At 44.8% G+C, this 23,654-nt stretch overlaps 1 protein-coding gene across 7 annotated transcripts in view; it reads right to left on the bottom strand.

Annotated features, from left to right (window-relative positions):
- The window catches only part of KANK1 (KN motif and ankyrin repeat domains 1), a 209,761-nt gene that overhangs the window by 100,420 nt on the left and 85,687 nt on the right, over window positions 1–23,654 (bottom strand). Inside the window, exon 3 of one of the 7 annotated variants that reach the window (XM_027615024.2) lies at window positions 7,051–7,112. The exons of the other annotated variants lie outside the window; for them this stretch is intronic. The gene's annotated coding sequence lies outside the window, so the exon portion shown is untranslated. The remainder of the gene's footprint in view (window positions 1–7,050; window positions 7,113–23,654) is intronic. 7 annotated transcript variants of the gene reach the window in all.

Raw genomic sequence — 23,654 nt, 5'->3', positions numbered from 1 at the left:
TGGAGCAGAGGAAACTTAGGTGAGGGCTTGGGGGTGCCCAGAATCTGGAGGGACAGAGAGAAGGTTTGGTGGAAGTAGGCAGGCACAACTTTGTAAAGCCACCAAGGGGAGGCCAAAATGGTGGGGGGTGGGTATGGTGAGGAGGGTTACAGAATAGGAAGGAGGAAAGCCTTGGAGTCCTGATGGCCAACTTTCCACCTCTGTTGTACACAGGTTCGTTACCATAGTAACCTTGTTCTCCTTGCCAGTGATGGGTTTCAGAAAGGACATGTGACTCCATTCTGGTCAGTGAGATGCAAAGAGACTTTCTCCAGGGCACTTCTGGGGAAAGATTCCTCCATTCCTGAAACAGACACACAATGCCCGATCTGACTGGGTTGCTGCATGCCTCTGCAGCCATTCTGCCACCATGCGGAGGATGCATCCGCAGACGGTGGACAGCGCCGGGGAGGGACCACCTGAGCCTCCGATGCTGTCCCTGAGCCACTGGATCAATCAACTTCTATTGATTTGGAGTCTTGTAAGAGTGGTACCATCAGTAGTAATGTCAAGGGCACGAGAAAGAACTAGGTCACTTATTCACAGTTCATAAAATGTTTCATTCCCTAATTTTCTTACGGGGTTCTAGAAGCGGGTACAAAATCAGGAGTGGGCAGAAAATGGTATAGAAGCTGTAAAAAAAAAAAAACAAAACAAAACAAAACAAAACCAAAAACCAAATTACAGGCTGTTTTATTTTGCATGAAACCTCCCTCTCTACCCGTTACGATACATGTACTAAGCAATTATCTTCTCTATGTTCCCAATAATGATCTTCTCTAACCAGTTTTTAAAATACTTCCCATTCAACTTTTAAGATGAACAGCATCATCACTAAACCACCGATTCTGTTAACCTCTTCTCTTAGAACCCCAAGGTAAAAGCGCAATCATCCTGACAAAGAATGACATGTGGTGGATGTGTCATCCCAGAGATCAAAATCTGCAAGTATGGGATTTGAGGAATATTTTGGGTCATGAAAATCCTCAATAGCTGGCTGCCAAGATCTGATGTTAAAGGAAACTATGAAATCTGACTTAAATAGAAGTTCACTGCTACCTTCATTGGCTTGACGAACTCCGAGTCATCGTTAAATGGGGCGCCAAACGTGACCTCCTTTTTACTCAAGTCTTTCAGAGACTGTTAGGGACCAGAGACACTGTTCATCCTAGGAGGATGGGGATTAAGGGTACAGCCTCTGTCTTCACAGACAGAGGAGTAGCGGAAGGAAAGTTATTATGACCTGTTTCAATTTAACCGCATGTTAAATAGTTATCCAAAAGGCGTCAGCTGAGAGCTACAGAACACAGAGGGGAGGTAGATAATCCAGAGATGTGGGAATGGGTTATCGGAGGGCATGAACCGAGTGTTGACAATGAGTGAGTTGGCCCTGAAGGGGAGGAAGTGTAGTCTTCAAAGAAGACATGCAACAGACAGAAAGGCAAGAGCCCCCAGGATGGGGTGTGTATGAGGGAGCTGTGGGAAATTAAAATACCCAAGAGCTGGATGACTAAGGGCTTTGTATATCAAGCCAAGGAGTTTGGATTTTGTTTTGAAAGTATTAGGAGCCACTGAATGTCACATGAGCTCAGAAGCCACAGGACTGGGTTTGTTTTAGGAATTGATGCTCTGGCGGAACTAAAGAAAAAGGCCTGCCTTGTGGAGAAACAAGGACACTCCTTGGGAATTCTCCATCGTGGAAGCGTACAGCAGGGATGGCGGCAGATGGGAGGTCTGGGCTGGAGACTGATGGTGCAAGACATGTGGGCCCAAGGGTGTAGCTGACGAACGTCCAAGAGAAGTAAGTCTTGAATCCTGGGGTAGAACTCCATGGAGTGGAAGCCTGGTTAGGCTGCTCAGGGGAAGCCCCAAGGATCCTGGGACACTCAGGAGGCTATATAGCATTTCATTTTTGTGTGGGCCACATAACTTTCACAGATCATTCTGTTTGTTGGGCATAAACGGCACGGCGTATTTAACCTGTCTGCAACTCAACTTGTGATTTCGTGCCCTTTGTCTCAAGGGCAAAGGGCTAAGAAAATCTTTGTGAGTGGGTGAAATTCAAAACATGGTCATCACTGAACCAAAGCAACAACACAAGGTCCGTTATCACTCCTAGAGCTGCTTACACCAAGCCATCTGCTCCCACCAACCAGGCACACCCTGACCTGGCCTTTTTGTTAGAAAACCTTCGAGCAGCAGATTTCGAACAAGCTTTCTGCAGCCTCTCCCACTTCCTGTTTCTCACCTTCCCCCTGGAACCTGTCAAGGCATTTGATGATCACCTATTCTTATTATTCCCTTTGTTCTTAAAAAGAGCACTCATATTCCTAATAGATGAACAGATGAATATACACCAAGCGCCTAGCACAGTGCCTGACATTTGGAGGGCACTCGCTAAGCAAGGAGTCTGCTGTCTATAACACTTCCCCTCCCCCAAATACAGACAGGCGCAGCCGGCCTCCTCTCTCCACTTGGTTATCCACCTCTCTCTCTAGATGCTGATGAGGTGTTTTAGCTCCATAGGTTTGCACCCCGGGCTGCAGCTGTGAACCCCTGTCACTGAGAACAGAGTAGATGTCCGGCACCATCACCAGCAGCAGGGACAGTCGGGCATTTGGTATTCATATTTGCTCTAGAGACCAATGCGTTTTCTCCCGGGACACATGTTTGGATATTCATCATTTGTCTGTCATGTGCCCGACAGGAGGCAGGAAAGCTGTTAAGTTACTGAGTCAGAAAATGCCATCTCTTTTCCTAGCAGTGCATCCAAGTAGACGGCAAATGACTGTTTTTACAGCCTGTTTCTCTATTACATGTAGACATATTTATTAACATTGTATTTCTGTCCCTGGCGTGCAACCAGCAAGAAACGAAATTAGGCAGCTGCCAGGAAGGCTGGGGGGAAAGGACAGGGACTGGTGACACAGTCTGGCTTTGTCTTAGCAAATCAGCAAGCCTCAGGCTGGGCGATGCGGAGCAGGGAGCACCCACTTATTCTCCTGAAAGCAAACAACGCTACGTAACACGACACCAACAGCCATCCAGAGTGCCTCTCACCACATACCACGTTTCATCAAGTGTGACATTACTTTACGTACCACTGAGAAAGCAAAAGCACCCAGGATGGGGAGTTGAGCAGGAGAGTCCCCCATGAAGCTAGGGCACCAAAGAGCCACAGAGAAGTAAGCCCGCCATGCAGGAAGGGATGTCAGGGAGAGGTTGGAACTGGGCGCGGAGGGGGAAATCTGCCCCCTAGGATTTGAACCAGAGCCGGTACTCCCCGGATTTGCATTGTGAATTCACACCACCAGTGTGGCCCAAACATCCTCCAGCAGGGACGGAAAAACTTGGTCTCACTTTTTGTGCCCCCGGTGACCAGTAGACGGAAACTCTGGGAAAGAAGTGGACCTCAATGGTGGGCACAGAACGCATCCCATTTCAGATACATCAGTGTGTAATGGTGTGTGCACCCGGGAATAAATACAGGACGCTCACCCACTATGAGGACCATCCCGGGAGTTGTTCAGAATTTGTAGCTGAGAAGACCAAAAGCAGGAAGAGGGAAGACACAAACCAAAGTCCCCACAGCAAGACAGAGGTTCTCCGGGTGACCAACTGCAGGGAAAGAGAGCACACGAAGAAGGCAGGGCAGCCAGGACTCCCCAGCTAGGAGCAGGTCTTGATGAGCAGGCTGGGGTCTGGGGCTCAGCCTCCGTCCGCTGGTTTTTCCTGGCTTCAAGAGCCAGGAGAGAAGCCTGGCTCAGCTTCAATTCAAGTCAGTAAAATGCAGAAAATACCTCGTTGAGGATTACCGAGGAAATGAAACAAGTGATTTTGTTTTAGAAGTGTTTTGTATACCATAAAAGCACTGTGCTCATAAAAGTTTATACTTACTACTCTACAGATAAATATTCTGAAGTTCTCTTTTAGTCATATCCTGTGTTTTCTAAAAACAATTTTTTTGGATAATTTTCATTTAGCAGAAGACTGTGCATACATCAGGGACTTAATAAATCCTTATTAAGGGAATAAATAAATACTGTTAACATGTGGCCCTAACCCTATTTAGCTCTAAATTCCTGAGGGTTGATTACCACTACTGCTGAAAACAGAAAAGAGGGAAAAAAACAAAACCTACCAGCCTAGGACATGAGATCTTTATAAAGCTTCAGCAAGTACGCAGATCCCACACGCCCACCCTTGGGCTCCCTGAAACTCATACCTACGACAAAACCAAGACACAAGCTGGGCTGACAGCAACAATTGAAGGAAGGTTCCAGGAGCCAGCTTTATAACTGGGACAGTCAGGAGAGAAGACGGGGAGCTTCAAAATGGCAGGGTTGCTCACCACTGGCAAAAGGATGCTCTGCATCATCAAACAGCCCCTTTGGGAGATGAGACTAATGTCCAGACGTCCTGGAACGTCCAGGCCTCTACCTGTCAAGCTTATTAACAGGGACCAATAGGGAAAGGAGGTCCTCGACAAAGCACAGCTAGAATCAGGAGGGGAAAGAAGGTACCAGGTTGAGAGTGAGAAACCAGAGGCTGAAGATGTGGGTTTCCACTTCCAGTGTGAGTGCTCCCGACAATTCCAGGGGTCTGTGCTTTAGGGAAACAGGAGCACTCCAGGGAAAGGGCAAAATTCTCAGAGTCCTCACATCCACAGGGTCACCCTCAAGATGACACTCAGAAGACCATTTTTTAAAGATTTTACTTTTAAGTAATCTCCATGCCCAATGTGAGGCTTGAACTCATGACCCCCAGAACAAGCATCTCATGCTCCACCAACCGAGCCAGCCAGGTGCCCTGGGAGACTGATCATTTTATCTTTATTTTTTTATTATTTTTTTAAAGATTTTTATTTATTTATTTGACAGAGAGAGACACAGCCAGAGCGGGAACACAAGCAGGGGGAGTGGGGGAGGGAGAAGCAGGCTTCCTGCCGAGCAGGGAGCATGACGTGGGGCTCGATTCCAGGACCCTGGGATCATGAACTGAGCTAAAGGCAGACGCTTAACGACTGAGCCACCCAGGCGCTCTGAGACTGATCATTTTAAAGCATGGTCCATGTCTGGCAGAGGATGCCCGAAACTTTCCTTTCGTTTTATTCTGAACACATCTTTGAGTAACTATTTCAGGACATTTCTAAGGTGGCTATTTCAGTTAACAAGCCAGGGAAATGCAGAGGGCTGTCCAAAACACTTAGAAAAAGTGATTCAACAACCTCAAGTTCTGGCCTTTTCTAGACATTCTTTGCAGAATCGGGTATAAAGAAAGACAGAACAAGGGGCGCCTGGATGGCTCAGTCGTTAGGCGTCTGCCTTCAGCTCGGGTCATGATCCCAGGGTCCCAGGGTCCCGGGATCAAGCCCTGCATCGGGCACCCTGCTCCGCAGGAAGCCTGCTTCTCCCTCTCCCACTCCCCCTGCTTGTGTTCCCTCTCTCCCTCTCTCTCTCTCTAATAAATAAATAAAATCTTAAAAAAAAAAAGAACGTTTAACAATGGACAACTATCAGAAGACCCAACCTACAAGTTTCCTGCGGATTAAAAGAGAAAACACACACACACACCACACATACCCACACAACACACGCACTCGGAGGCCTGAGCTGAAGCCCATAAAAAACAATTTTTCTGGGAAACTTGGAAACAAGGTTTATTTCACCTCAGTCAGGCTGTCAGCCAGCATTTTTGTTGGACTCAAGTTCTTACAGATTTAAATAGTTCCTATTCTCAACTGCTGGCTTACAGCTAAATACTTAACCATTCTTATCTAGGTGCCCTACTTGATAAGGGCTTAGGAAAACATAACTAAAAAAAAAAAAAAATAAATGTTTAAGCTAACTTTTTCATGATGGTAGCTGTCTTTTCCTCCAGGAGGAAATCTGGCTCTTATCTGCAGGAATTTGCGGGCTTAGAGTGTCTGCCCTGGACATTAACAGTCCTAGACGCTGTATACCCTTAGTGGGAACTTTCTGATTCCCCACCATCTTACAGATGCCAATTTCGTAGACACTCAGGTTAGGTTCTGTTGTCATTTTATAATTTAGAAGTTAAGGAATAAAAAAGTTTAGACTGAAGACTGTCTGGATGGACATGTCTCTACTCCTACTTAGAGACCGGGTTCTCACTGGTGGTTTGGTAAGAAAGATTTCTGTGGTTGTTACTAAGTTATTTTTAAAGGGGATACTGGTTTTTTTTTTTAATTTTTTTAAAGATTTTTTATTTATTTATTTGACACAGCGAGAGAGGGAACACAAGCAGGGGGAGTGGGAGAGGGAGAAGCAGGCTTCCCGCAGAGCAGGGTGCCTGATACGGGGCTCGACAGATGCTTCTATGCAGGTATCTAGGTACCTACTAGATCCATTTGAAATTAAGTAATTATTTCTGCATTTATTGTTTGCTCCTACTGGATTTTTCAGCTTCTTCCAGAGCAGGACCCGTGCCTTATTTTTGCATGTGGCCATCGTCACTGAGCGCAGTGCCCCATCACTGAGAGCCCGAGGGGAGCACGAAGCAACAAGATGTAAAAATGACTAGCTTCCTTTTGCTCCAAGGGAAGTCTTATATAGAGACTGAAGACACAAGGCATCCATTCCAAATGCATTTAATCAGGCTTCAGGTATTGCTTAACTAGCCCACATGCGACTACTGTTCTCTCATTCCCTTATTTTCATTCCTTGTAAACTTCCACGACCCAGCAGGGCAATAAAAGCTCTAAGAGCGCACACTGTTATCTAGAAGCACAAAGAAGGGTTGAAAACAATCTTAATGAAAAACTTCATAATAAAAAAAAAGGAAAATGAGTACATGTCAGTCTTAAAACCCATGATTCAGCTTGTCTCTGAGCATCATGCAAGATGTGCATTCTGTCATAGTATGTAGCTTCCGAACAGCCACCAACGATGGTGGGCAGTGGGTCATGAATCCAAAGACCCCAGGTTATGTGGTCAGAGCTGTCAGTTAACGATCTATGAATTAGCCTCTGAACTTGTAGAAAACACTTACGTCTTTTATCTCTCTTCTATTTATAAAGATACATTCCTTTTTTCTTTAGCTTCAGAGGACTACTGAAAAAAACGAATATTTCAATCTACATGATGCTTCAAAACATGAAACTTTACACAGATTCTTATATTAGTATAACCCACGTGAGTGGCAGAATAGGCTTTTAACAGCAAAGATATTACGACCCAGAAGTAACCATTCAGAAATCCAGTAGAAATCCGGAATTATTTTTGTCTTCCCCTCCCTGTTATTCTGTATCGGCGAAATCTGTTTAAACGTTACACATATTATTCTTAGCAAACTAAGAGCGTGGTTTTTCAAACGCAGATTCTCAGGAAAAGAAAAAAATGGAGAAAATAGGTTTTAGACAAATTAAGACTCTCACGATACTGAGTAGAGTGCTGACAGGATCCAGGCGCACATGGATTCAAAGCAGGTGTGCTAAACCGGGTGAGGGACAGAGCCTTGGCACTATGAGGGGTCCCTGGGGCAGAAGGGAACTCTGAGACACGCACAGGCTTTGAGGTGAGGCAGCCCAGCATCTGCTTCTCGGTGCCGTCACCAGCTGGCTTGAGACTCGGCATGTGTACTAAAAACTTCTCTGAGGTCTCCTTGTCCTCACAACAGTAACTAAAAGCATACTTTGCAAGGTGATGATAAAACACAGAATCATATACACAGCACCAAGTACGAGGGGAATGTTCTGTGAAAGGCAGTGGCTTGCACACAACCAGAAGTCTGGGCCCCCTAGAGCATGAACAATGTCATGTGGTAATTGGATGTGTACCCCTCTGCCTCCTCCCCCGGGCTGTGTGTAAGTTCCCGGAGGGCAAGCACCCCGATACCTAGCCCAGCTGCCAGTTCAGGAGACGCTGATCCCCTAGGTTTGGGGTGAAACCTGGGTAAATCTATTTAAAAACAACAAGAACAACTTATCAGGGATTCTGATGATGTACAGCCAAGGTTCAGCCACACTAACCTAACCCACTATGGTAAGCCCTGTCTGCTCAGAACTGAAGAGGCAAGATGGCGCCCAAGCAGTGGGATTCCCGGTTCCACTGTGGGGAGAGGGAACGATCAATAATTAGGCTAATTTTGCCGGCTATGGAATCGTGTAAAGCCCTGTTATACGCTGAGCGGGAGCCACAGAAGCTCACATGTGACCGGGAAAAGACAAACATACCTAGAAAACCTCTTCCAAAAATCCTTCTCATTCTCTCTTGTAGGCTCTCCCTCCAAACAGGCAAGGAGCTTCACTGTTAGCTCAAGGAGCTTCGAAAAGGGTACAAAGCAGAAGAACCCAATAAATGAGCTTTGAGCTGTAAGCTGCCCGTCCCATCAGGGAGAGCCTGTCGCTTATTCCTGCCCTAGGTTTCTGAAAGCAGTGTTTTGGGTTTGTTCTCTCTCTCTCTCTCTCTCTCTCCCCAAGAGGCATAAGCAAGAGCAGAGGTCCCCAGGGCAAACCAAAGCTATCGGGCAGAGCATGTGGGTTTCCTCATCGCCCGTGTCTGCACTGTTGTCCCCTCCACTGGCGAGGACACAGCCCTCATGTGAAGATCAACAGCAGGACGCCCCAACGGACACTGTAGGAGCAAGCGAGAGAGCAGGCCAGGCTGGAAAGCGGGGTGTGAGGGGCTCACAGGGCAGGGGCTGCTTAAGAAACAAGAGGGCAACCCACGTTCTCCCTGGCTGTCCTCTGGCTGCAGGAAGACCTCAGTCATGGGAAAGGAAGGCATGAATTATCGTGGGGCTTCGACTTCTCACCTCTAGCTGCCTGGAACCACTGCTCCTTGAAGATTTGACAACAGGGATTTCCCAGAAGGAAACAACGGAGGCCTGGGGTCTTTGAGTCTTTTGTTCTTTTCAGTAGTGCCTCCCATGGTCCAAAATCCCTGGGCGGACTCAGATTCTTCTCTGTCGTGATGACTTCAGAATTTCCACACTTGCTAAGTCAGTATCACGGGGAACTCAAACCGGACTCCAGGGCACCCTGAGGCTTTGCTGCATTCGTTTTACTATATAGTCAGTAATGCTTCATAAAGCTCAAGTTTAATGATAGGATTTTGGCAGAGCAGATATAAATACCTCAAAAGGATTAATTTATCTTTGACTGCAATTATTTAACCATTCAGCCTAACATGGTATCTGACAGCTGTCAGCTATTAGGTTATTCTTACCAGCTGAGGCCCTCAGAGTAAAAGTCTTAGCCACATACACTAGGTGGATTTCAGGTATGGAGAAAGAGACTGAAATACACACTTCCGAATTCTGGTATTGAGCATTCTGGAATTATGTGTGCAGGTTAGCCCTTAAATGAGGATTTAAACAGACCAGATGGGAGACAACTAGTTAGAGAATTTGACCCAAGAGGCTTTACCTCTGGTAAATCAAATGATGACTCATTTCCGCTATGGAATTAAATCAGTTCCATGAGCCAACTGGTACCCTGTAGGTTCCTTTAGGTCAACAGCAGAACTGTTAATAGGACTGTAGTCACTGAGAAAAGACACAGCACTTTTTATTCTTTCAAACCTTACATTGCTAATTTGACGTGACCCCGAGATTTAATTTTTTAAAAATTTGTTTTTTGCTTTCCTTGCAAAGAATTGCTTGTTGCTCTCCTGGGCCTCTGAAATCAGGTTTCAGGGTATGGGTTGTTCAAGAGTTAATGCCCCATTTCAAGACAGGAGTAGGTTATGGTTAATGACCCTGAGTAATACAGAGTAAGAGCATTTCAGAAGACACCAGTGCCTGCACAAGACCCAAACTAGACCAAAAAAACACACAACAGAAGACGTTAAACCTTTGGCCTGCCCAGACCTGAACTAGACCAAAAAAACCACACAAGAGAAGACGTTAAACCAGCTGGATACACCTAGCGAAACCAATCCCACCCGAGGGAGAGTCTCTTTAAGTTGTTTTAAAATTACAGCAAATTGCTAATATTTTATTAAATATTAACATTTAACATGGGAATCTACTGTATATAAAACCCTTGAAATGTTCAGTAAGGCTGACTCGAGGCCATCTGTGATCTGCAATCTGTACGCACCCCATAAATCAAAGGCAGAATTACTTGGGGATCAGGAAATATCTTTATCCACTCTGTCCCTAGCTGAACGCCGGAAAGGTACTATGATTCTAAGAGTGGCTCGTGTGATTCTAAAAGAAGGGCAGATTTAGCTATTCTGAAGGAATGTCAGCTCTTCTGTATGAAAATAATCACACATTTTCAAAGCATGAAGCAACTGGGCTGACCCAACTTCGCTGATATGCAAAGGGTCAATTATGTGTAACATCTGTGCCAAGGAAGATGGTACTGTGACACCAGCCCATCGTTACTATCACAGCTGTGATTTCAGCTTACCTCATTCTTATCCCGACTCACCTTCCACCCAACAAGTTAGGTTCAGTATTGTGCCTCTAAGTACTCTATGGTTTGGAAAAGAACATTTTAGGGGCGCCTGGGTGGCTCAGTCCAGGTCATGATCTCAGGGTCCTGGGATCCAGCCCGGTGTAGGTGTCGGGCTCCCTGCTCATCTCCTCTCCCCCTGCCACTCCCCCTGCTCGTGCTCTCTCAAATAAATAAAATCTTCAAAAAAAAAAAAGAAAAAGAACACTATAAAAAACTATTCTTAAGGCATATAGATACCCCCCACATCCACCGAGTCCCCCAATTCCAAAGTACTATAAATCTCTCCTACTCCTCCTTTGAGACAACTATTGACTCTAAAGAAAGAACTGAAGAGTCAGCTCTACAAGAGGACTTTTAACTGACCTGGGTCTTTCTTTATAAACACAGGATTGCCCTTCGTCATGGCCATTTTTTTCCTCCCAAGGGTGCTGTGGATTTTCACCAACAGATAGTGAACCTAAGTTCAGGAAATGTGAAGTCCACGTTTAAAAATGCTCTACGTCACAGTAAGTTTGGTCATTAATTCCTCCTTCTCTGCTTCCACACATTCTCTGTTTCATGGTGGCACATTAAGTTTGTTCAAGCTACTAGAAGCCGCAGATTGTACTTGGGATAATAGGGTGGAGCCAATTTTGCCTCAGGAGAGACATGAGCTGTTAGGAAAGGTTGCCTCCCCACCCAGAGCGCATAAGCTTTCCTACTGATCAAAGCAGCCCTTCCTGGATGACAAATTTGGGGGTTGTGGTTGAAGATTAAAAAAAAAAAAAAACTGAGCAAGCTCTATCACTCATCATCATTTAAAAATTATTTCATGGATCCCTGTGTGTGAGAGACAGGGAATCAGGTGCTTAGGAGTGAATATATATATATATATATATATATATATATATATATATATATATATATATATATTTTTTTTTTTTTTTTTTTTTAAAGATGGCAGTCTTTGCTTAAAAAAATTATGTCCTGATAAATAATTTGACAATGAGACCATTCCCAGGTCCTACATTAAAATTGTGGCCTGTGGGCACCTGGGTGGCTCAGTTGTTAAGCGTCTGCCTTCGGCTCAGGTCATGATCCCAGGGTCCTGGGATCGAGTCCCACATCCAGCTCCCTGCTCAGCGGGAAGCCTGCTTCTCCCTCTCCCACTCCCCCTGCTTGTGTTCCTGCTCTCGCTGTCTCTCTCTGTCAAATAAATAAAATCTTTAAAAAATAAATAAAAATAAAAATAAAAAATAAAATTGTGGCCTGCAACAGAGAACACTCTGCCTTTCTCAAAGAATGGCACACTTTTACATCACAGGGGGTATGGCTCTATTTTATTCTTGGGAGAATTGATCTGTCCCCAAAGGAAGCTGAGTTCCACGGGGAGTATTAGTAGAAAGAAGGTTGAAGATGGGGCGCCTGGGTGGCTTAGTTGGTTAAGTGACTGCCTTCGGCTCAGGTCATGCTGCTGGAGTCCCGGAATCGAGTCCCACATCGGGCTCCCTGCTTGGCAGGGAGTCTGCTTCTCCCTCTGACACTCTTCCCTCTCGTGCTCTCTATCTCTCATTCTCTCTCTCTCGAATAAATGAATAAAATCTTTAAAAAAAAAAACATTAAAAAAAAAAAAAAGAAGCTTGAAGATGAGGTCCGGTGTGCAGGGTAGATTCAAGCAGGAGGCAGGTGGGCCAAACACATTTTTTGATAACTGCCCACAATCAGCTTGGCATCTGGAGGGGGGTTCCATAAATACTGTTGACTGACAGCAGCCAGGATTCGCTCCTTCCTCCACTCTGCCCACACCCTCTTTCCGTCAGACAGCCCATTCTATAAATACGTGTTGTCATTTTGACGGAAGTGGTAAGTCCTAAGTGGGACCTGCTCCTGAGAGAAACCTGAGCAGGAAAAGCGGAAAACAGAAGAAGCAATTCAAAGTGTGTATAGGGACGTGTCAGGAACCAGCCCGTTTATAGCTGAGTTTTTGCCAAAGAAGATAGGTATACAGCATCAGCCTTTCTGCCTTACGTTGATGGTGGGGAAAATTCAGCCAAGGGAGCAATTTCTTCTACCGGCCCATTCTGCTTGTACCTTCCCCCCTAGAGCCAGATGAAAGAAGAGTCGCTTGCTTCCTTAAAACTGTCGACTAGCTGTAAAGGTGACACTGGGCTCTTCCTGCCATGCTGGCTTGTGGCCAAGAGCAGAAGTAACTTCTCAGACTAAACAGATAACACCCACAGAAGCAAGGGCTGACATTTTGGAGACATTTAATATGGAAATAGAATCCAAGACATTAGACATTTGTCATCCCCCCATTTCTTCTTCCTGATACTTCCCCTCCACTGACTCCATTTACCTTGTGAAGATGATAGACATGTATGGTTTTGGAAAAATAAACGTTGTACACCAAAGCCAACAAGGGACAGTTGTAGAATACAAATTAAGGCATCGATAAAAGAACTGGACACGGTAAAATAACTTTCATTTTAAAGACAGCTCAAATAAATAGATCATACACTTGATTACACTTCACTAGATATAACAGTAGGTTCTTTACAGGAATGAAAAAAATCAACCTAACTGGCCCACCATTCACTTATGGAACTATATTTTGAAAAATGAAACACAAACTACTCTCTTAGAATATGAAGATCTTGCATTTTTAGAAATGTGGTGGTTATATTATTCTTCACCAAAGTTTCCTGCCCCTTCCTAAGGAGGAATTACACATCCTCATCCTGCTGAATTCAAGTATGGCCACATGACTTGCTCCGGGCGATGACCGCGTAGGACTTCCAGGAGAAAACATGAAGAGCTAGCATGAACCTTCACCTTGTTTTCTTTTTCTCCTGCTCTGAAGAGGAACAGTGATGTAGATAGAGGTTGTCCCATCAATAGATTGAGGTCAACACTGAACAGAGCTGCAGGTGACCCACAGTGAACACGGAGCACGAGTGAGAAATCAACCTTGGTTTTGAAAGCCACTGAGATTTGGGGTCGTGTAGAGTAATTACTGCCTTGATTGATTTTGAGTAGACTCACATAGGGCTCTTCATAAAGCGTGGCTGAATGTTTGGATGACAGGAAGTACTCAGAAAATCACTGGCAAAATTTGGTAGGTACCAGTTGAATATAAATCTAATCTTTCTTTACAGGGTGTGGAGATAAGAAGCTGTTAGGTTATTAAGTGACAGTTTGGAGAAGCGGCAAGCAAAATAAAGGTTTTTGTGAATTGAAATGAAAACCTGGGTTATGCAGTTTGATAGCAATTTGACAGCATTTCAAATGTCTAGGCTAGCAATCGGCACAAGATCCGCCATCTTTAATCCAGTGGCTCCAGATGTGAGCGGACAGATGATTAACCAGGTCCTGGTTAGTCACTGGACTAACTGCCAAAAGAGCTTCACTTCAGTCCCCATGGATATAGCTTGTAACATGGTAGTTCTAGAATTGGATCAAAGTGAAAAGCCTAGTAAACCAAACAAGTCCCCAAGATCACCTAAACTTGAAAATTCCATCTGGATCAGTGAAAGCTTTAGCATCAAACAGTGTTTCTTCCCTGAGCTTTAGGCGGGGATGTGGTGCCAGGCTGATGCTGGGGTGGTGGGGGCGGGGGACAAGTAACGCCGATAGGATAGTTGCAGAAGTCCCTGCTGCTCCATAATATGTCACACTTAGTGCTGGAAGAGGCTTGTCCAGCAGGTGCAGAGGATCAACTCAGGTGCAGAACTCACGTTACCAGTTGGCACAGCCTTCGGAACATGGCATCCCGTGGACCAGAAACAGGTTCATAGCTTCCACCCCGATTCAGCAGGTGTTGCCCGTTCTCTCTTTCATACTCATGGACTGCTGTTAGGTCAGGGGCCACCTGGGATCCCCTCTACCCCTGTCTTCTGCCTTTAGACATCAAAGGGAAGATCTAAAATTTGCTCCTGATGTCTTGGCCATAACTTACGGTGACCTAACCTACATCCGGAAGCTGTTATGACTGCATCAATACAAAAACCAACCAGGGAAAGTATAGCAGGAAACACATCTACTAATCAAGCCTTTACCAAGAGGATACACCAAGGACTGGCCCTTGTGCTAGGTACCATGAGAACATTTGGGAATCCTAAGGCCCAGGTCTTAAGCTCAAGGGGGTGTCTTTAGTCTAGTTGATGAGAAAAGAAAATGAAAAAGAAAAAAAAAAAAAGGAAACTCTTCTCAACTAGCCCAATTCACAAATGAGTACTATGTGGGTAGCAAACCATCACTCCAGGGCAGAGGAGATCAGTGAGAGTGAGCAAACACAGGCAAGGATTCCTCTCATCCAACTAAACTCTCAAGGGAGGGGAAACGTCTAGCAAAAAAGGAAGAACTTATGATGTCAGAAGGACTAAAAGAGCAAAGAATACAATTCACCCCTGAGTTATTTGTATATTAACCGTTTCAGTTGAAGATGCAAAAAAAGACACTTCATCGTTCTCAAGAAAATGATACTCAAATTCTCCTGAGAGAAAAATAAATGGTGGTTACTTTTAAAAGGGGGAGGGGAGAAGCAGGGTAGAGGAAAGGGAATTATCTGACCAGGACACGCAGGCGAAGCAGAAAGACAAGGAAAGTGCATCATGGGGTTATATGGAAAGTATACCAAAAAATTTTATATATACAATTTTACGCTACATAAAAAGTGTATTGGAGCGCCTGCGTGGCACAGTCGGTGAACTGTCCGACTCTTGATTTCGGCTCAGGTTATGATCGCGGGGTCCTGGGATCCAGCCCCGCGTCCGGCTCTGCGCTAGCGTGGAGTCTACTTGGGATTCTCTCTCTCCCTCTGCCCCTCCCGCTCATGCTGTCTTTCTCTTTCTAAAATAAATAAAAACTTTTTAAAAAACTGTGTTTATGTGCAATTGAAATGACAACCCACAAATAAATGAAAATGAAGTTTAAGGTGACGAGGTTGCGGTTGTGATTTTTTAAAATATAAAGTTATCAACGTACATTTCTTTACAAGATTCTGCCCCAAAATTCCACAAGACCCACGATGTACAGCAAACCCTCTGCCCCAACAGCTCTTAACCCCTTAAGGAGGCGCAGGGAAACATGCGTTACTGGGTAGTCCCAGTGCCCGAGGGGCATGCCTGGCATGTCGTGGACAGGGGCCAGGGATGCAGAACAACCTGCAACGCAGGGGACAGTCCCACACAATGAAGGACAGTCTCACTCCAAACACCAGCAGAGATGTGGTCAATAAAATGCCCCAAGGAACAGGACAAAACCGATCTTCCTAACCCTTCTCCCAGGTTACCCAAGATAAGACTATAAAAATCCTAAACTTCAACCAAATGCCATTAATTTTATACCAGTATGATTTTAAAATAAGTCTAACGTTTTCATCAAAAAAAAAAAAAAAAGTCTAGGGGCACCTGGGTGGCTCAGTCGTTAAGCGTCCGCCTTCAGCTCAGGTCATGATCCCAGGGGCTCTCTGCTCAGCAGGGAGTCTGCTTCTCCCTTTGTGCTCTCTCTCTCTCTCAAATAAATAAAATCTTAAAAAAAATAAAAATAAAAACAGTCGGAGAAAGAATGTCATCTCTCCTCAAAGAAAGAAACGGGCAAAAGGTTTTCACCTAATTGGAAACAAAAATCACACTTGCTGAGAGAGATTATGTTGCTTTGGTGCTAGAGATGATAAATGCACAAACACTGAGGGGGTCTACAAATGATTCCCACGTGCTACACACACGACTGCACCCCTCCCACGGCTGGTCCGGAGCGACCGTGAAGTGACAACGGCCCGGTGACGGGCGGGGGTTCCAGCCGGGACCACGGCGGGCATGCACGGTGGACGATTCGCTTCTTGCAAAAAGCACTGCCCCAGGGCCACCCCAGTGAGCTAGCAGCTACGGCACACAGCGGCTTCTCGCCGGCCACGAAGAAAACAGATTTTTCTGTTTCCATGTAGGGTGCAGAAAAAAGATCCCGGGTGTTCAGTGAAAATGGTCTGCCTACTTTTCTGCATTTTCAGGACCTCAGAGATGCGTGAGCCTATTCAACTTCCCAAAAGGCTGTTGATACTGCCATCTAGTGACTACGGATGGTCCTTGTGACACCAGAAAGTGAGAAAAATTTAAGAGCTCGTGGACCCACTCTTTCTAATCAGGAAGTGTTAAGTATCCCGCTTTTGATGTCATTTAAAGTACCCCCTATTGTACACTGAGAAGGGGGGAAAAGTGACTCCTATAGTCACCTCTGTAATTAGTAAAACTTTACAAATGAGCACAAATGGAGGCAAGCAGGCAGATTCTATTTTCCCCCGTAAAGTCTGCAAACTCCACTCTCCCCCAGGCAGTGACTGTTAGAGCTCTACGTAAGGTCCTCATGCTGTTGACGGCATGGCCACTAGCCGTGGTGAGAACGTGTGCTCTTCCTAAGTCACTTACTGGATCTCACAGATGCTGTGACTGCACAGCTGGTCGTGCTCCTCTCTGCGTTGGCTGGCAGAGAGCATGGGGGCAAATCGGGGGCCTGTCTGCAGTGTATTTACAGGACACAGTGCACGATGTCCCTGTCTTCCTTCCTCACTTCCTCTTTTTGCTATTTCCGGCTGTCCCAACATCCTCACCCACTGACGTCCAAGACTTGACTTTGCAGGACTTTTTAAGCCATCATAAACTGTATCCTGAAACAAGGCTGGGTACAGGCACGAAATCCGTTACTGTTACCGTTCTGTGTACCTTGAGTTACTACAAGCCCAGGGAAGGCAGATGTCACAGGGCATGGTGATTCCTGCCTTATGCGACTCCTGGGGCTCACTCACCTCTTGTTAACTCATTACCAGGACTGCTGACGGTCTGAACCAAGGCTCAAACTAGCACCATCATCAGAGCTATTACTCACTTATAATTGCTGTGTTCGTCACATTCCAGGATGGCCCTGTGAGACGTCTTGTCTTAGGATTTCAGGTTAAATTCCTGCAATTTCTTCAACGGAACAGACGGCTTGAATTCCCATCCCACAAATCCACTGTGTCTCACTGCGTTTGTATTTTGTCCCCTTCCTAAGTGGTCCGTGTAAACCAAATTATAACATAGTTTTATATGAAAGTGTGTTTTTTTTTTTTAAATACAGAGACTTGTTCAAGGGCTGAATAGAGGGAAAAAAAAAAAAAAAAAAAGGAACAGGCCTGGAGATAATACCAAAATCCCCAAGGCATTCCCTTCTCGTGCAAGAAACACCTAGGACGAGCTGGCTACCTTATCACCACTCCAGCCTACATCATGCTTATCTAGAAGTCTTCCTGCCTTTGCGCCACTGAACTGCATTCCACCAGTGTTGCTTCGAGAATGATACCCCATGAGAGTTCACCACCGGGACATCTCAATCTTGGTATCGAAATTCTCTTTATTTCTAATAATTGGCTGTTAAAAAAAATACAGATTGTAAAAATTACATTCTCAATCCTCCACCCAAGAGTTACCACACTTGGCTCTGGATTTTTCTCCAGAACTGCCCAAAGCACAAAACGGCACATCATCTCCCGCGAGCAGAACAGAGTGTGGGAAGCGTGGTGGGTGGCTGTGGGAGGTACCCGAAGCAATGCATGTGTTCGTTACGCAAATAAAAGCAGATGTTATTTTCCAACATCCTAGTTTTCTACGGACAAGTGCACATAAGGTTAGATGGCAAACATGATAGAGATACTGAAAATTTACTGAGAAGATAAACTGTCAAAAAAAACCAAAAACCCTCAGAAATGGAATGTGAAGATCAGAGAATCAGTATCCGAGGCTCTGAATTTGAGACTTAACTCCTATCTGGTGAGATAGACACTTTCCTGCATTAAAAGGTGAAGGGAAGCATAAGTTCTTTAGTGGCTTCTCTGTTTGGAATTTGGCCTCTGTGCAGGCTGAGGGCAGAGGACGCGGGTCTCATGGCTTTTATTCCAATTTCAGGCATCACTGGAGGCCCCCACCTCTTCCCAGCTGTGTCCTAGACGGAATCTGGCAGGTACGTTCAGACACCCAGTTTTACAAGTTGAACACAAGAGTTAGCAAGGAAGCCGGCCCAGGGAGGACTCAGTTCAATGACAACTGTCTGACTCACTAAAAGATCCTCTAGCTTGCCTACTGTTTTTACAGGTCGGAAGCTGTGGACTGGGCCCAATACTAGCAAACTGAACTCTGGGGACTGACAGGTAACATCTCCAAAGGCCAAAAGACCACCATGCATGTCAGGCCAACCTTCCCTTCAGACGTGGGGATGGAGACAGGGTTGGTGGGCAGGGGGATAAGGTAACCGAATGATAGCAAAGTAAGTGAGCACATACAGGACACAGAAGATACCTCCTTCCAAAGGTAATTCATTTCAAAACAATTCAATGAAACAACCAAATGGGAGAACACCACTGTATTTTTCTTCCATAAGCTCGTGGAGGAAATGACTACTTCACTTCTAAAAAGTGGTCTTATAAATTGGCTTCTTTCCCTTTCTTCAACCACACTTCCTAAGAAAAGTGGAAAAGACTTCAAACATGATTTCTATCTAGGGGTGGAGAAGATGAAATCAAATGTAAGGACACTCAGGTCACGGACTGTGTGTAGCCAGGAGTGTGCTCTTCCCTCAGCACGCTTGAACTGCCTCCACCCGCCCCCACCCCCATCCCCCACCTGCCCGTCCAGTCATCACCCCCCCGGGGCCTGGGATATACAATTCCTCTCTTATCTGCAAGGATTCTTCAATGACCCTTACCTTCCAGAAAAGCTGGGGCCTGCCACTTCCAGCCATCTCTCGATCACAGTCAAGAGGGCATGAACATCACGACCATAGGAAATTACACTTTGTCAAACCAGCAGCTACAGAAAACCAACAATGGGTACCTCATCATCTTGTCCAAAAAGGGAACTGCTTGGATTCCATTTCTTAAGCCAGACAAATAAACCAGTACTCTATAGAACCACCTTTTCTCATCCCATACAACCTTGGCTGAAGGGCTCATCATGGCTTACTTTGGCAAGTGGGATTTGAGGTCCCAGGAAGAATTTTAATTTTATATACTTCTATACCATTCTAATTTATTAGGATGATCATGTACGACTTTTATAATCTAGAAAGAGTCTTTGATAATTATAAACTCCTTCACCAAATCAAACCATGTTCATACTTTTGACCCAGTGATTTTTGTGATTTTATCCCAGGGGAAGTTAGATTTTTTACTACCATGGGGTCTAAAGTATCAAAGAATTAGACATAATTTACATTTTTAACATGAGAAAGATGGTTTAGAGATTATGTGATTCAACATCACTTATCATTATCATGGTAGAGGCTTTTTGTCAAGCACTGGAAAAACTGTGGCAACTTAAGTAAAAACAGTATTCCAAATACAGCACATAAATAAAATGAAAACTAGGGTCGCCTGGCCGGCTCAGTTGGAAGAGCGTGTGACTCTTGATCTCAAGGGCGTGAGTTCGAGCCCCATGTGGGTATGGAGACTGCTTAAATAAACAAAACTTTAAAAATAAAATGAAATGAAAACTAAAACACATTAAGGAAGAGAAAAGCATGCTTATATTAGAGTGACAAAATTTATAAGCAATTTGAAAATATTTTGATTTTCTTTAACAAAGAAATACAAAATACTTGCTAACCAGTGGTATGACGAAAATTACTTTCGCCCTGGTTCCAAAGGAAGATATTGACCTACTTCTCCTTTGAGTTAGTTCAACTGGAATTTATAAGCTTTCCTAAAGTTTACTAAAGTCCATCAAAGGAAATGCAAGTACCACCAGTGGGTTAAAAGGCAAAATATGGTAGCAGGATCAATGTCTACTGAATCTCTTTAAAATAGACTTGAGACCACAATCTGAAGTTTACAGAACGCCCCCCAAGGATCTACAAATAAATCCATATAACGTATAAGCCATAACCTTATCAAACTACTTTCCAAATTAAAACAGTGTAGTGGCATGTTATAGATAAGCACCACCACCACAATGATCAGTTTAATAACATGGTAAATTTATTCTGGTCAAAGCCTACATGGGTAGACAGTCCTCTCTTAAAATCTTAATTTATTGTTTCAGCCAACTTTCTCAATGGGTAGCACTCAATTCTTCTTCCGTCTGGGTTTTTAAGAACATAAACATTTTCAATGATATCACAAAGGCTCTGGTCCCAAAAGACAGCTGGGCAAGGAAGGACAGCAAGAGGCCAGCAGTGACCCAGAAAGCTAACAAGAGGCGTGAGTGTGTGCTCATGTGTTATTTCCCATGGTTCCATCCAAGAAAATGCTGTATTGAAGCGATGTGTATGAATGCATCCATTATCCCACTCAAAGTCTTAACACTAGTGCAGTTCACTCCCTTGGAGACAATCTAGACCATCAACCAGGGTGGAGGCTCTTAAGTAACTTTATGAGTTGGCTTCATCAAGGTTGCTTCTCAGGTGTGGTTCAACAGCCCCACCCTAAAGACTGATAAGCTTTTGTCAATAATCTGTCATGTCTGTTTATCCCCTCGGCTTCTCGGCTTGAAGAAAGACCCAATCAGCCTGGGAGATGACTGGGCTGGTCCTGAGGTAGAGACTGCAGATGGTGCCCACCTGGTCTCCAACCGTCCCGACACTTGCCCAGTGCACACGCCCTCACGTTGACCATCTTCATCTCCTATGTTCTAAAACAATGACATCTTCCTATATAACGTTGGTCAATAGAGATTTTTTTTTAAAAGCCAAAAGAGTTCCTTTAGGTCTTTAAGAGAATACCCAAATATGAATAAAGGAAAAATTGCTATGTTGTGATGTGATAACCATCAAAAGAAGTCATTCATGTTATAATCCTGAAAGTTTATACTCTTTTCCTCAAAGGTTCCATGGTAGTGGGTAAGTTACACGGACCCCCCCCCCCGCCCCCCCCCCCCCGGTTTCTACAAGGAAAAACAAAGGTTACATACATACAACCTGGTTAAGGGTAGCAGGAACATGAAAGAAGGTTGCTCTGGTACTTCATGTCTCAACACTATGCCCGTTTCAGAGCTTTCTCTTTGCCTAAAAATCCTTGCTATCCCTATGGTGACATTCTGTCCCAGCACAGGAGTTAGGAGAACAAGAAGAGCAAAAAGTTACAGAGGTTCTTATGGCATGGGAAGTGGATTTTTCTGAAACTCTGCTTCTGGGCTGGGTGAAGACAAGGCTGGCCTCCTGGCCTGGGCTGAGGCAGGTACGTGCAGCTGGTCCGGAAGCGGGGTGGAAACAGGAATCTGCACAAGAACCAACAAGCCCACTCGAGAGGTGTCTAATCGATCCTGTGTTGAGCACACGTAACCACCTGTCTTCGAGTGGATTGCAAAATGCCAAATTTCACCTTAGTGCCATTCTGAATGACCCAGCAGCATACAGAGGGATTCAGGGAGGTGAAAGAGGGTGTCATTTACTAACCACCCCTCGAAGAGCCAGTTTTAAAGAATGACCCATGAAAATTCATAGAACTGGGATTTAAGTTGTAGCTCCAAAGCATTCCTCGGGCGTAAGACACTCAAAATTAAAAATCTGAGTGAACAACCACATTTCACCAGTTTCTTCTTCGTTTTTAAAAACAACTCAGGGGTGGGTCACATCTCCTCCAAATCCACTAGAAGGTAAATACCAGGAGAAGAGAGACTTTGTTTCTGTTCCCTGATGTTTCCATAGTTGTGAGAATAGTGCCTGACACGCAGAAGGTGCTCCACACATATGCGCTGAGTGGATGAACACATTGTAAGACCTAATACTGGTTCACCTTTTCCACTGCAATGGTCACATGAAAGTTATGAACTTATTTTTGCCTCTTGTATTTTTAATTTTTAAAATTTTTGTACATCATGTATATTTAAATTAAATATTCTACATATAAAATACAAGGCGATCCATATCAGGGGAAAGTTCCATGGTTTTTCTTCCCTTCTGGTCATTTTTTTTTTTCAGATTTATTTATTTATGAGAGAGAGAGAGAGCATGGGGAGGGGCAGAGGGAGAGAATCCCAAAGCTGACCCCCCCCCCCACCCCGTGCCCGCCCCACCGCTGAGTGTGGAGCTCAACTCAGGGCGATCCCAAGACCCTGAGATCATGAACTGAGCCCCAATCCAAAGTCGGCCACCCAACCAACTGAGCCACCCAGCCACCTTCTGGTCTTTTAAAGAGGAAAACATACTCATGCTCATTGAATAAAACTGGCCGAATGGTAAAAGCCAGAACTGGAAACCAGTGTGTGGCAGAGCTTGCTTAGCCACCACCCCCGCTAATGCGAAGGGAGTCAGGACACAGGGCTGTGTAACATAGACAGACCTGGGGCTCCCCCAAATGCCATCTGGGTTATGGAGACAAGTTAATCTCATTAGCACTTCTCTCTCCCATGCTAGCCATGGCCTAACCCCTAATAAAATCATCCTCACCAGGTATTCATCCACTTACAAAACCGTTCTGGGTACAGTGGCTCTCTTGAGCAAGCTTCTCATTTCCTCATATTCCAAAGCGCTAAGCGAAGAGTTGGCCACTAGGGAGTCTCCTCCATCCCTTCCTTTCCCCTGTCACTATGCTCACCATCCCTAGATTGTACCATCCCAGTCACTTCCTGGGTAAATCTGATCCTGGTTTTTTTTTTTTTTTTAAACCTGAGAGTTTTCCTACAGCATGGTATTCACAGTCATGCACTACCTGGCCTTTCCCCACCTCTCCAGCTGCAGAGGAGAGTATATACATATATACACATACAATTTTCTTCCCCTAGTGTTTATGTTCTCTAATCTTCATGCCTCTGCCCAGGTGGACCATTCTTCCGACCACACGAGGGCTTCATCTGCTTTCTGTCCCACACTTTTAAGACACTTCCTCTTCCAGAAGTCTTCCCTGGTATCCCCTACCAGTGTGAGAGGCCTCTTTGCTGGTCCTCCATAGTATCCTATGTGTAACTTCAAGGAGCTTAACGTACTGCTGAGGTTTTGTTTTTACTGCTGTAATTATTTATTCTGCTTCTTTCTTCAATTAAGCCATTAGTTTCCTTGGGCGATGAAGTCTTCTTTCCTTTGTTCTAGCACTGGCCCGTCTAGCACTTAGTATCTACCCCCAAAATGCTAGGTCTACACAAGAATAATTGAAGGAGCTGCAGTTGTTCGTAGATATGTTGATGACTTCCTATATTTTACAGAAAATGGTATACCTCCCAGTGCCTCTCTCCCGTCACCTGGAAATCAGATA

The sequence above is a fragment of the Zalophus californianus genome, chromosome 13 (genome assembly GCF_009762305.2).
Source record: "Zalophus californianus isolate mZalCal1 chromosome 13, mZalCal1.pri.v2, whole genome shotgun sequence".
NCBI classification, from domain to species: domain Eukaryota; kingdom Metazoa; phylum Chordata; class Mammalia; order Carnivora; family Otariidae; genus Zalophus; species Zalophus californianus.
Note: the sequence above shows the minus strand (reverse complement) of the source record. Positions and strands in the feature narration are given on the sequence as shown.